General features: G+C 40.1%; 2 long non-coding RNA genes across 2 annotated transcripts in view; one reads left to right on the top strand and one right to left on the bottom strand.

Moving 5' to 3' along the window:
* LOC142760987 (uncharacterized) overlaps positions 1-13,449 on the bottom strand; it is a 51,218-nt gene that overhangs the window by 11,203 nt on the left and 26,566 nt on the right. The window contains exon 2 of the long non-coding RNA XR_012883478.1: positions 13,086-13,225. This is a non-coding gene — a long non-coding RNA (uncharacterized LOC142760987). The remainder of the gene's footprint in view (positions 1-13,085; positions 13,226-13,449) is intronic.
* LOC142760986 (uncharacterized) lies at positions 1,343-7,222 on the top strand. Its single transcript, XR_012883477.1, has 5 exons — positions 1,343-1,439; positions 2,414-2,524; positions 4,741-4,797; positions 6,062-6,161; positions 7,136-7,222. It is a non-coding gene; the product is annotated as an uncharacterized LOC142760986 (long non-coding RNA).

Consider the following 13,449-nt stretch of genomic DNA (forward strand, 5'->3'; position numbering starts at 1 on the left):
GGCGCGTGCTTGAGCTGTGATAACTGCTGTTTCTGACAGCAGGCTATCACAGCTTAGTGTGCAGGGACCGATCGCGGTGGTCCCCGCCGATTAACCCCTTAGAAGCCGCGTTCAATAGCGATCGCGGCTTCTTAGGGGTTAAGCTGCCATCGCCGGCCTGCTACACGATAGCGGGCCGTGATGGCTACTATGGCAACCAGAATCCTAACAATGGACTCTGGCTACGCCATCGACGGAAGCCTAGTGGGTCCCGACAAAATCAGGACCCACTATGCTTGCTGTCAGCGAACAGCTGACAGCTCTAATTCACTGCACTACGTATGTAGTGCAGTGTATTAGAATAGCGATCAGAGCCTCCTGCCCTCATGTCCCCTAGTGGGACAAAGTAAAAAAAGTGTGAAAAAGTAAAAAAAAGTTGTGTAAAAATAAGAAAATAAAAGATTTAAAAGTAATACAATTAAAAGTCCCCCTTTTTCCCTTATCAGTTCTTTATTATTAATAAAAATATATAAATAAACAAATAAACTATACATAATTGGTATCGCCGCGTCCGTAACGTCCTGAACAACAAAACGATGTCGTTATTTATCCCGCGCGGTGAACGCCGTAAGAGAAAATAATAATAAACCGTACCACAATCACAATTGTTTGGTCACTTCACCTCCCAAAAAATGGAATAAAAAGAGATCAAAAAGTCGCATGTACCTAAAAATGGTACTGATCGAAACTACAGTTCGTTACGCAAAAAATAAGTCCTCGCACAACTTTCCTGATGGAAAAATAAAACAGAACCAGGGGAGGAAACCTCCGGCTCACCTGACACACTCCGGTGTGTTGTGGATAGCGCTCGGATTCTCGTGTCGGCACACGGTAGATTAGCAAAAACAAGGGAAGGAGTAGGATCCAGCGCTGAGTCAATGTTTAAAATGGATTTTCTGTTCCAAGTTTAATGGCATGTTGTTAAAAGGAAGTCCAGTTGTGGATAGTCCTGGGTAGGTAAGAAGTGTAGGTAATGTCCTCGGGGCCTACGCGTTTCGGACGACTGCCGCGTCCTTAAACTTGGCTGTAATGATTTTGAATAGCGCGCGCTGTCAGGTTATGTACTGAGTCAGTGTGGTCAGCTGATTGTTCTGTGCGTATCATCGTTGTGGTATGTTGGAACGCAAGCCGGAAGTAGTAGTCCGGTCCTGTGTTATGATTGTAAGGACTTGCGAGTGAGTATTGATCTTGTTAAAGGGCTGTTTTTTCTTGGATTGGGTGGTTTATATGGTACCTTGATGTGTGTTTGAAATAGATTGATGTGTTTGTATGTTTTAATTGGTATATTTTTTCATTTCAGTTTTTTATTTGGAGATGTCACATGACAACGAAGGCCGGATGGGCCCGTCACCCGAGTCCAGTATGTCTCCCTGGAAACATCGTAAACGTTCGTTTTATAGGTAAGTACGAAGGAAAATTTATAATGATGCATTGGATTTTGTTTGTGTATCCTTTATTGTAGAAGAATATGAATGCTTCAAACGGGGCCCTTGTGATATTCACTTTGTGCAAATAATTTTTGAACTATAATCTGACAGCTATGACTGTTATGATGTAAATGTGCCGGATGATTGACACTTTATTGGTTATGAGGCAGCGCGCTATGTTGGAGAACGAGGATGATTGTGGGGAAAGTGCGGTGGGACACAACTGAAACTATATGGGGGATCGGAAACATGTACTGAGACAAACGAGACTGGGTGATAGTGAATTAAAATGTGTGCATGTCAAACAGCAAATATTATGCATGCAACACTGAATACGTTGTATTCCTTGGGTGATGGTGTGTGGTGTGATTCATCACATTGTGTTATTATGGGTGTCATATATAACTTCTCTTTTTTACTCATATATGGCTGGTAATGCTAATCATGACATTAATATTGATACATTAATTCCTTTCTTAGGTTTAAGCCTTTTGGGAATCTTGTGTTTAATCGGTAAATCCAATAGGCTTCACGGAGATGGGTTTTATGTTTTATATCACCCCCCCTTTTGCATGGTTGGATCTTTTCAATGGCATAACATCTGAACGATTTAGTTGATCTGTTATGTTGAGAAATAAAATGTTTTGATGCATTGGATGTATTCAAGATATTTTGGTTTCTCACGTAGCTAAGGTGTTCCAGGATTCTTATTTTAAATTTCCGGTTGGTGCAGCCTACGTATTTTAGATTACATTCTATGCACTCGATGATATAGACGACTGATTCAGAGTTGCAGTTTATGTAATTTTGTATATTGAAATTGTCAGTATATGTGGAGTCACTGAAAGTTTTGGTTGTTTGGATGTGGGAGCAAACTTTGCAGGGGTGCTGACCACACTTGTAGAAACCTATGGTTTCCAACCATGTTGTGCTTATTTTTTCATTAGTAGTAAATAATGATGGAGACAGGACATTGCCCAGAGAGGAGGCTTTCCTTGCCACTATTCTACATCCCCCAGCCAGTACTGTGCGCAACGTGTCATCCTCCATGAGGATAGGTAAGTAGTTGGTTATTAATTTTTTAATTTGCGTAAATTGGTTGCTTTGTTGTAAGATTAACGTAGGTTGGTTGTCGATAGGTTTGGTGTTCTGTAGTGTGTCTCCTGTTTTGTTTTGGTGACTCAAGAGTTGAGCTCTAGATTTTTTGGTCATGATGTTGCTGGCTCGATTTAGGGACCATTGGGGATAGCCTCTCTCATGAAGTCTTGTTTTGATTAGTTCTTGTTCCGTCTTATATTGACTTTGGGAAGTGCAGTTCCTTTTGGCACGGTGCATTTCACCCACTGGTATGGCTTTGATGGTATGTCTGGTGTGGTTACTCTTTGCATGTAGTATGTTGTTTGTGGCCGTAGGTTTGCGATGTGTTTTGGTTGAAATGGTTTGGCCATTCACTCCCATTAACTCCAGATCAAGAAAAATGATGTTGGTGACATCAAAATGATGGGTAAATTTTAAATTACAATTATTGTTATTAAGAGTTTCCACAAATTTTGGGATGATATCAGTGTCTCCTTTCCAAATAATCAATATGTCATCGATATATCTACCGTACCATTCAAAATGGTGACTATATGTGTTTTCGGTAGAGAAAATATGGTATTGTTCCCACCATGCCATGACCAAATTTGCTACTGAGGGGGAAAATTTTGCCCCCATGGACACACCTCTGAGTTGCAAATAATATTTTGTATCGAATTGGAAGTAATTGTTGGTTAAAAGAAACATGAGTACGTCCAGTATATATGATTGAAAATTTTTTTCATATCTACTGTGTTTGGTCAGATGATAATTAAGGGCAGCATGAGCTATGTGGTGTGGAATTGATGTATATAAAGCCACAACGTCACATGTAAGCCAACTATATTTTTTATCCCAAACTTTGTTACATAACAGGTTAAGGACATGTTTGGTATCTCTGAGGAAACCTGGTGTTGCTTGTGCCAATGGTTGTAGCAAAGTGTCCAGCCATTCTGACAATCTCTCAAGGATTGATCCAATTCCAGATACAATCGGTCTCATTGGTGGAGGGAAAATCTGTTTGTGGATCTTAGGGAGTGCGTGAATGATTGGAGTGATTGGCTGGTCAATGTAAATGAAGTCCATTTGTTTTTGACTAATAAATCCTCCTTGGTAACCATCTTCAAGTAATCTTTTCATTGAATGTTTAATTTTTTCTACAGGGTTTTTGTCCAGTATCTTGTAAGTTGTTTTATCAGATAACAAGTCCAGAATAGAATGTTGGTAGTCCTTTTTGTTCATGACCGTGACATTGCCCCCTTTGTCCGACATTTTTATGATTAGTTGTTTATTTTTTTGTAACGATTTTGTTGCTTCTGTGAGTTTTATTGACATATTTTTAGTTGGACACTGGCCTTTGAGGCTGTCAGCAAGCTGATGGAGTTCTTTTTCCATGACCATTTGGAATCGGTCCATTGACTCAGTACGTGAACTTAATGGATAAAATTTAGGATTAGAGGTTTTGAAATTAGAAGCTGTGGTCACTGTTTGATTTGAAGTTTCACTTCGCAAATGATCCAGGCTTACTAGGGTTGTAAGTTCTTCAAATGAAAATTCAGACAACTGGGGAACTGTGTCTGGTGATATTGTATTGGTACAATCTTCAGCTAACGTTAAAGCTGGTATCACTGACATGGTAGCTCCTAAAGTTGTTTCTTCATTGTGAAAAAAATGCTTTTTGACAGTCAAGTTTCGTATGAACTTGTTGATGTCAAGTATCGTGTTAAACAGATTGAAATTTTTTTTGGGGGCAAAATTGAGGCCTAGGAATAAAACCTCATTTTGTTCTGCGGTGAGAGGTGTAGACGAAAGATTTGTAACATTTGTGGTTAATGCTGCTGAAATTTTCTTGAGCGGAGGCGGCGGTTTTGTTCTGTAATTGTTCGATTTGTGCTTTCTGCCGCCCCTCCTTCCCCGTTTTTTGACTGGAATGAGATGTTTTCCGGTCTATAACTTGTATGAGGACGTGTACGAATATTCTCATCTTCTGATATGCCATCAGCGGAGTCTGGTTCAGTGGAGCTGAAACTTACTCTGTTTGGTAAGTCCCGGTATTGTTTGTAAGATTGATTTCTTCTTTTGAGAATAGATCTTGGTCTATTGTAATTTCTTGTTTTTGAGCTCCAATTGTAGACTTCGTTGTTTGTATAGTCTTTGATGTCTCTTTGAAATTTATTTTTCTTTATGTCTGCAATAGTATGATCCAGTTTGTCGGTGGCAGATGACATCCTAGTTTGGAGAAGAGTAAATGATGGTGAGTCGGAGAAAATTTCTAATGATTTCTTTATATCCAAAATGTTGGTGTCTAGTTCCTTTAATTTGATTTCCTCTTGTTTTGTAATCAGTTTCATTAAATTAATAGAACAAATGGATAAAGTCTCGTTCCATTCCTTGAGAAAGTCCTCTGTATAAATAAAGCTGGGCATTTTTCGAAGTCGTAACCCTCTTGGAATCATATTTTTGGTGATGTAATTTTTGAGTGTGGTGAGGTCCCACCAGATTTTTGCTTGTTGAGCTAAGTTTTTTTCAAGTTTGTGAAAAAGATCCTCCATGTCTTGATTGTTTTCTGTATAGTTGTCATGGTTACCAAATACTTTTTCCGCCAGTTCTATGCGGGAAGATTGAGTATCTTGCGTCATAGTTTGGAAATATATGACACTTGGAGTTGTACTGACCAAGGTAATTGTGCAACGTACAAATGGGTTAAAATCAAAGAAAAGTCAATTGCGTCAACCAGCTCATTGGAAACATATATATGTACTGATAATAGACAAATGTTGATTTGTTGATCAGTTGTGGCCACTTGTATCAGAGTGGTTAATAGTATTTTAAACCTCACTTGTTACGAACTTGCATATAACAGGACTTATGTATTGGACATATGTATGGACTTGTTAGTGTTCCTCCTGGAGACACTAGTATGGAGGGAGCTCGAGAGGTAAAGTAAGCCGAACTTGCAATACAATAGAACCAGGGGAGGAAACCTCCGGCTCACCTGACACACTCCGGTGTGTTGTGGATAGCGCTCGGATTCTCGTGTCGGCACACGGTAGATTAGCAAAAACAAGGGAAGGAGTAGGATCCAGCGCTGAGTCAATGTTTAAAATGGATTTTCTGTTCCAAGTTTAATGGCATGTTGTTAAAAGGAAGTCCAGTTGTGGATAGTCCTGGGTAGGTAAGAAGTGTAGGTAATGTCCTCGGGGCCTACGCGTTTCGGACGACTGCCGCGTCCTTAAACTTGGCTGTAATGATTTTGAATAGCGCGCGCTGTCAGGTTATGTACTGAGTCAGTGTGGTCAGCTGATTGTTCTGTGCGTATCATCGTTGTGGTATGTTGGAACGCAAGCCGGAAGTAGTAGTCCGGTCCTGTGTTATGATTGTAAGGACTTGCGAGTGAGTATTGATCTTGTTAAAGGGCTGTTTTTTCTTGGATTGGGTGGTTTATATGGTACCTTGATGTGTGTTTGAAATAGATTGATGTGTTTGTATGTTTTAATTGGTATATTTTTTCATTTCAGTTTTTTATTTGGAGATGTCACATGACAACGAAGGCCGGATGGGCCCGTCACCCGAGTCCAGTATGTCTCCCTGGAAACATCGTAAACGTTCGTTTTATAGGTAAGTACGAAGGAAAATTTATAATGATGCATTGGATTTTGTTTGTGTATCCTTTATTGTAGAAGAATATGAATGCTTCAAACGGGGCCCTTGTGATATTCACTTTGTGCAAATAATTTTTGAACTATAATCTGACAGCTATGACTGTTATGATGTAAATGTGCCGGATGATTGACACTTTATTGGTTATGAGGCAGCGCGCTATGTTGGAGAACGAGGATGATTGTGGGGAAAGTGCGGTGGGACACAACTGAAACTATATGGGGGATCGGAAACATGTACTGAGACAAACGAGACTGGGTGATAGTGAATTAAAATGTGTGCATGTCAAACAGCAAATATTATGCATGCAACACTGAATACGTTGTATTCCTTGGGTGATGGTGTGTGGTGTGATTCATCACATTGTGTTATTATGGGTGTCATATATAACTTCTCTTTTTTACTCATATATGGCTGGTAATGCTAATCATGACATTAATATTGATACATTAATTCCTTTCTTAGGTTTAAGCCTTTTGGGAATCTTGTGTTTAATCGGTAAATCCAATAGGCTTCACGGAGATGGGTTTTATGTTTTATATCACCCCCCCTTTTGCATGGTTGGATCTTTTCAATGGCATAACATCTGAACGATTTAGTTGATCTGTTATGTTGAGAAATAAAATGTTTTGATGCATTGGATGTATTCAAGATATTTTGGTTTCTCACGTAGCTAAGGTGTTCCAGGATTCTTATTTTAAATTTCCGGTTGGTGCAGCCTACGTATTTTAGATTACATTCTATGCACTCGATGATATAGACGACTGATTCAGAGTTGCAGTTTATGTAATTTTGTATATTGAAATTGTCAGTATATGTGGAGTCACTGAAAGTTTTGGTTGTTTGGATGTGGGAGCAAACTTTGCAGGGGTGCTGACCACACTTGTAGAAACCTATGGTTTCCAACCATGTTGTGCTTATTTTTTCATTAGTAGTAAATAATGATGGAGACAGGACATTGCCCAGAGAGGAGGCTTTCCTTGCCACTATTCTACATCCCCCAGCCAGTACTGTGCGCAACGTGTCATCCTCCATGAGGATAGGTAAGTAGTTGGTTATTAATTTTTTAATTTGCGTAAATTGGTTGCTTTGTTGTAAGATTAACGTAGGTTGGTTGTCGATAGGTTTGGTGTTCTGTAGTGTGTCTCCTGTTTTGTTTTGGTGACTCAAGAGTTGAGCTCTAGATTTTTTGGTCATGATGTTGCTGGCTCGATTTAGGGACCATTGGGGATAGCCTCTCTCATGAAGTCTTGTTTTGATTAGTTCTTGTTCCGTCTTATATTGACTTTGGGAAGTGCAGTTCCTTTTGGCACGGTGCATTTCACCCACTGGTATGGCTTTGATGGTATGTCTGGTGTGGTTACTCTTTGCATGTAGTATGTTGTTTGTGGCCGTAGGTTTGCGATGTGTTTTGGTTGAAATGGTTTGGCCATTCACTCCCATTAACTCCAGATCAAGAAAAATGATGTTGGTGACATCAAAATGATGGGTAAATTTTAAATTACAATTATTGTTATTAAGAGTTTCCACAAATTTTGGGATGATAACAATCATCCGGCACATTTACATCATAACAGTCATAGCTGTCAGATTATAGTTCAAAAATTATTTGCACAAAGTGAATATCACAAGGGCCCCGTTTGAAGCATTCATATTCTTCTACAATAAAGGATACACAAACAAAATCCAATGCATCATTATAAATTTTCCTTCGTACTTACCTATAAAACGAACGTTTACGATGTTTCCAGGGAGACATACTGGACTCGGGTGACGGGCCCATCCGGCCTTCGTTGTCATGTGACATCTCCAAATAAAAAACTGAAATGAAAAAATATACCAATTAAAACATACAAACACATCAATCTATTTCAAACACACATCAAGGTACCATATAAACCACCCAATCCAAGAAAAAACAGCCCTTTAACAAGATCAATACTCACTCGCAAGTCCTTACAATCATAACACAGGACCGGACTACTACTTCCGGCTTGCGTTCCAACATACCACAACGATGATACGCACAGAACAATCAGCTGACCACACTGACTCAGTACATAACCTGACAGCGCGCGCTATTCAAAATCATTACAGCCAAGTTTAAGGACGCGGCAGTCGTCCGAAACGCGTAGGCCCCGAGGACATTACCTACACTTCTTACCTACCCAGGACTATCCACAACTGGACTTCCTTTTAACAACATGCCATTAAACTTGGAACAGAAAATCCATTTTAAACATTGACTCAGCGCTGGATCCTACTCCTTCCCTTGTTTTTGGAAAAATAAAACAGTTATGGCTCTTAGAATAAGGTAACACAAAAAATAAATTATATTTTACAAAATGTATTTTATTGTGCAAACGCCATAAGACATAAAATAAAACTATAAACATATGGTATCGCCGTAATCGTATCGCCCCGCAGAATAAAGTGAATATGTCATTTATAACGCACGGTGAACGCTGTCAAAAAATTTGAATAAAAAACAATAGTAGAATTGCTGTTTTTTTAGTCACCAAGCCACCTAAAAATAGAATAAAAACTGATCAAAAAGTCGCATGCACCACAAGAAAACTAAAATGGATTCCTCAAGGTCTCTAGTTTCCAAAAAGGGGTCACTTTTGGGGGGTTTCCACTGTTTTAGCACCACAAGACCTCTTCAAACCGGACATGGTGCCTAATAAATTAAATTAAATTAATTAAATGTCACCTCTACTTTGCTCTAAATTCCTGTGAAACACCTAAAGGGTTAATAAACTTTTTAAATGCTGTTGTGAATACTTTGAGGGGTCTAGTTTCTGAAATGGGGTGTTTGATAAGGGTGTCTAATATATAGGCCCCTCAAAGCAACTTCAGAACTGAGCTGGAAACTAAAAAATAAAATAAAAATGAGGCAATACTTCGCTTCTTACATTATACTGATAAGGAGCCGTGCCCACCCCGAGATGACCCCAGTTTTGACCGTTTGTATAAACGGAGACCCCTATTAGACCATTTCAGTGCCCGGTTTTCCCAGCATTCACCCCCGAGAAGTGTATTTCTATAGATGAATCCCTGGTACATTTGAAAGGGAGGCTTCAATTCCGCGAGTACCTGCCGGGTAAGAGGGCAAGGTATGGCGTGAAGATGTCTAAGCTGTGCGAGAGTGCATCAGGGTATACCTACAAATTTAGGATATATAAAGGGAAGGACACCAGTACTCAGCCCCCAGAATGCCCCCCCTTACTGGGAGTTAATACAAAAATTGTGTGGGATTTGGTGCACCCACTGCTGGACCAGGGTTACCACCTCTACCTGGATAATTTTTATACCAGCGTCCCACTCTTCAACTGCCTCGCTTCCAGAAGTCCTGCGGCATGCGGCACTGCTAGAAGAAACCTGAGAGGCCTCCCTAAGACTCTGCTTGGGCAAACACTCAGAAGGGGTGAGAGCAGGGCACAATCTAGCAGCAACATATTGTGTGTCAAGTACAAGACCAGGGAGATGCCACACCAGTACCCATGTACCTGTACGAGGTACCAGTACAGAGACCCCCAAACCAGACTGCATCCTGGACTACAATAGGTACATGGGAGGGGTGGACTTGTCAGATCAAGTCCTGAAGCCTTACAGTACTTCTGGAAGCGGGGCCACAGGCATCGTACCAGGGCAACACTTTTTAGGAGAAGTTCCCCAAACTGGCAAGAAGGGAAAAAGTCAAAAGAGGTGCAGAGTCTGCTATAAGAGGGGGATAAGGAAGGACACAATATATCAATGTGACGCGTGTCCCGAAAAACCAGAGCTCTGTATGAAAGAGTGTTTTAAAATTTATCATCCATCCCTTTATTTTTAATTTACCCCAGTTTTACTCGCTCTGATCCACTTCGCACAGCTTACCCCTCCTCATCTTTCCCCTCTGAGCCCTGCTGTGTGCCCAGGCAGCTGATAACAGCCACATGTAGGGTATTGCCGTACCCGGGAGAGCCAACATTACAGTTTATGAGGTGTATATCTCCGGTGACGCATGCTGGGCACAATATATCGGACACTGAATCAGCATATATGTATAGAAAATTGCAAATTTCACTCTGCACCAACTGCTGCACATTATCTTTTACACAATACCTGTGGGGTCAAAATGCTCACTACACCTCTAGATGAATGCCTTAAGGGGTGTAGATTTTAAAACAGGGTCACTTCTTGGGGGTTTCAACTGTACTGGTACCTTAGGGGCTTCTGCATACAAGACTTAGCACCAGAAAAGCTCCAGTAGGCCAAATGGTGGTCCTTTCCTTCTGAGCCCTGCCGTGTGCCCAGGCAGCTAATAACAGCCACATGTAGGGTATTGCCGTACCCGGGAGAGCCCACATTACAGTTTATGGGGTGTATGTCTCCGGTGGCACATGCTGGGCACAATATATCGGACACTGACATGGCATATATATAGAAAATTGCAAATCTCACTCTGCACCATCTGCTGCGCATTATCTTTTACACAATACCTGTGGGGTCAAAATGCTCACTACACCTCTAGATGAATTCCTTAAGGGGTGTCGTTTTTAAAACGGGGTCACTTCTCGGGGGTTTCAACTGTACTGATACCTCAGGGGCTTCTGCACACACGACTTAGCACCAGAAAATTCCCAGTAGGCCTTTCCTTCTGAGCCCTCCCATGGACCCAAACGGCAGTTTATCACCACAAATAGGGTATTGCCACACTCAGGACAAATTGGGCAACAAAATGCGGTATTTTATTCCTTGTGAAAATAAGAAATTTTGAGCCAAAACTACCTCTTATTGGAAAAAATTACATTTTTTTGAATTCACAGCCCAATTCAAATAAATTCTGTGAAAAAACTGTGGAGTCTAAATGGTCACAACACCAATAAATGAATTCCTTGAGGGGTGTAGTTTCCAAAATGGGGTGACTTCTGGTGGGTTTCCATTGCTTTGATACCTTTGGGGCTCTGCAAATGCGACATGGCACCCGAAAACCAATCCAGCAAAATCTGGGCTCCAAATAACACATAGCGCTCCTTTCCTTCTAATACCTCCCATGGGCCCAAACGGCAGTTTATGGCCACAAATAGGGTATTGCCGCACTCAGGACAAATTTGGCAACAAAATGGGGTATTTTATTCGTTGTGAAAATAAGACATTTTGAGCCAAAACTACATCTTATTGGAAAAAAGTTTTTTTTTTTAAATTCACAGCCCAATTCAAATAAGTTCTGTGAAAAAACTGTGGGGTCTAAATGGTCACAACACCCATAAATAAATTCCTTGAGGGGTTTTGTTTCCAAAATGGGGTCACTTTTGGTGGGTTTCCATTGCTTTGATACCTCTGAGGCTCTGCAAATGCGACATGGCACCCGAAAACCAATCCAGCAAAATCTGGACTCCTAAGAACACACAGCGCTCCTTTCCTTCTGAGGCCTCCCATGGGCCCAAACAGCAGTTTATCACCACAAATGGGGTATTGCCGCACTCAGGACAAATTGGGCAACAAAATGGGGCATTTTGTTCCCTGTGAAAATAAGAAATTCTGATCAAAAATGACATCTTATTGGAAAAATTGTCATTCTTTTAATTTCACAGCCCAATTCAAATACGCGCTGTGAAAAAACTACAGGGTCAAAATGGTAACAATAACCAAAAATTAATTCCTTGAGGGGTGCAGTTTCCAAAATGGGGTCAGTTTTGGGGGATTCCTACTGTTTTGGCACCTCAACACCTCTCCAAACCTGGCATGCTGCCTAAAATATATGCTAATAAAAAAGCACCACCAAAATGCACTAGGTGCTTCTTTGCTTCTGGGGCTTGTGTTTTAGTCCACGAGCGCACTAGAGCCACATGTGGGACATTTCTAAAAACTGAAGAATCTGGACAATACATATTTAGTTGTGTTTCTCTGGTAAAACCTTCTTTGTTACAGAAAAAAATAGAATAAAATTGAAATTCAGAAAGAAAAATGAAATTTGCAAATTTCACCTCCACTTTGCTTTAATTCCTGTGAAATGCCTGAAGGGTTAAAAAACTTTCTAAATGCTGTTTTGAATACTTTGAGGGGTCTAGTTTTTAAAATGGGGTGCTTTATGGGGGTTTCTAATACATAGGCCCCTCAAAGCCTCTTCAGAACTGAACTGGTACCTTAAAAAAAAGGCTTTTGAAATTTTCTTAAAAATATGAGAAATTGCTGTTTATGTTCTAAGCCTTGTAACGTCCAAGAAAAATAAAATAATGTTCAAAAAACGATGCCAATCTAAAGTAGACATATGGGAAATGTGAACTAGTAACTATTTTGGGTGGTATAACCGTCTGTTTTTCAAGCAGATGCATTTAAATTCTAAAAAATGCTATTTTTTCTAAATTTTCTCTAATTTTTGCAATTTTTCTCAAATAAACACTGAATATATCGACCAAATTTTACCACGAACATGAAGCCCAAAGTGTCACGAGAAAACAATCTCGGAATCGCTTGGATAGGTTTACGCATTCCGACGTTATTACCACATAAAGTGAAATATGTCAGATTTGAAGAATGGGCTCTGAGCCTTAAGGCCCAAACTAGGCTGCGTCCTTAAGGGGTTAAAAATCCTTTTCACTTTTTGAGATACAGCTGCTCCATATACTCTCTATACAGAGCAGCTGTATCGCTCGCTAAGACCTTAACTTTTAGCTTTTTTGTCAAAAAAGACAAAAGTATTGTAGGTATGATACCTACATTACTTTTGGCTTTTTTGACACAAAAGTATTTAACATTGCATATTGTTTCTGGCTAACACGGTAATATACTATTTTTAATTTTTAGATTTAAAATAAAACACAAGCAGTGAATTATTATTATTATATAAAATTTTGCTTGATCTTTAGAGCACAACTTGTGTCCTGTCAGACTTACCTCTTCCTTCTCTTCCTCTGTCATTCTAATACCCCATGTCTGACAGTACATCTGCATTTCCTGCAAAGCGAGAAATCGGCTTCTTCTGTATGTGCTGAGCATATGCTTCCATATATGTTAGAGGAGCTGGGAAGAAGGATCTTTGGGAACAGTAAGACATACAGATGTTCTGTAAAACATTACCAGACATATAAATGCCACACAGGGAGGGAGGCTTCACTAGAGAACAAGCAAGAGGCCACATGCACACAAACGTATTTTTTTCCTCCCGTAAATACTGGCGTAAATACGGGTCCATTGTCACATGTATTCGACCCATATTCCACCAGTATTTACCGACCCGTGCCCGTAAATACGGGTCCGG

The sequence above is a fragment of the Rhinoderma darwinii genome, chromosome 4 (genome assembly GCF_050947455.1).
Source record: "Rhinoderma darwinii isolate aRhiDar2 chromosome 4, aRhiDar2.hap1, whole genome shotgun sequence".
Taxonomy (NCBI): domain Eukaryota; kingdom Metazoa; phylum Chordata; class Amphibia; order Anura; family Rhinodermatidae; genus Rhinoderma; species Rhinoderma darwinii.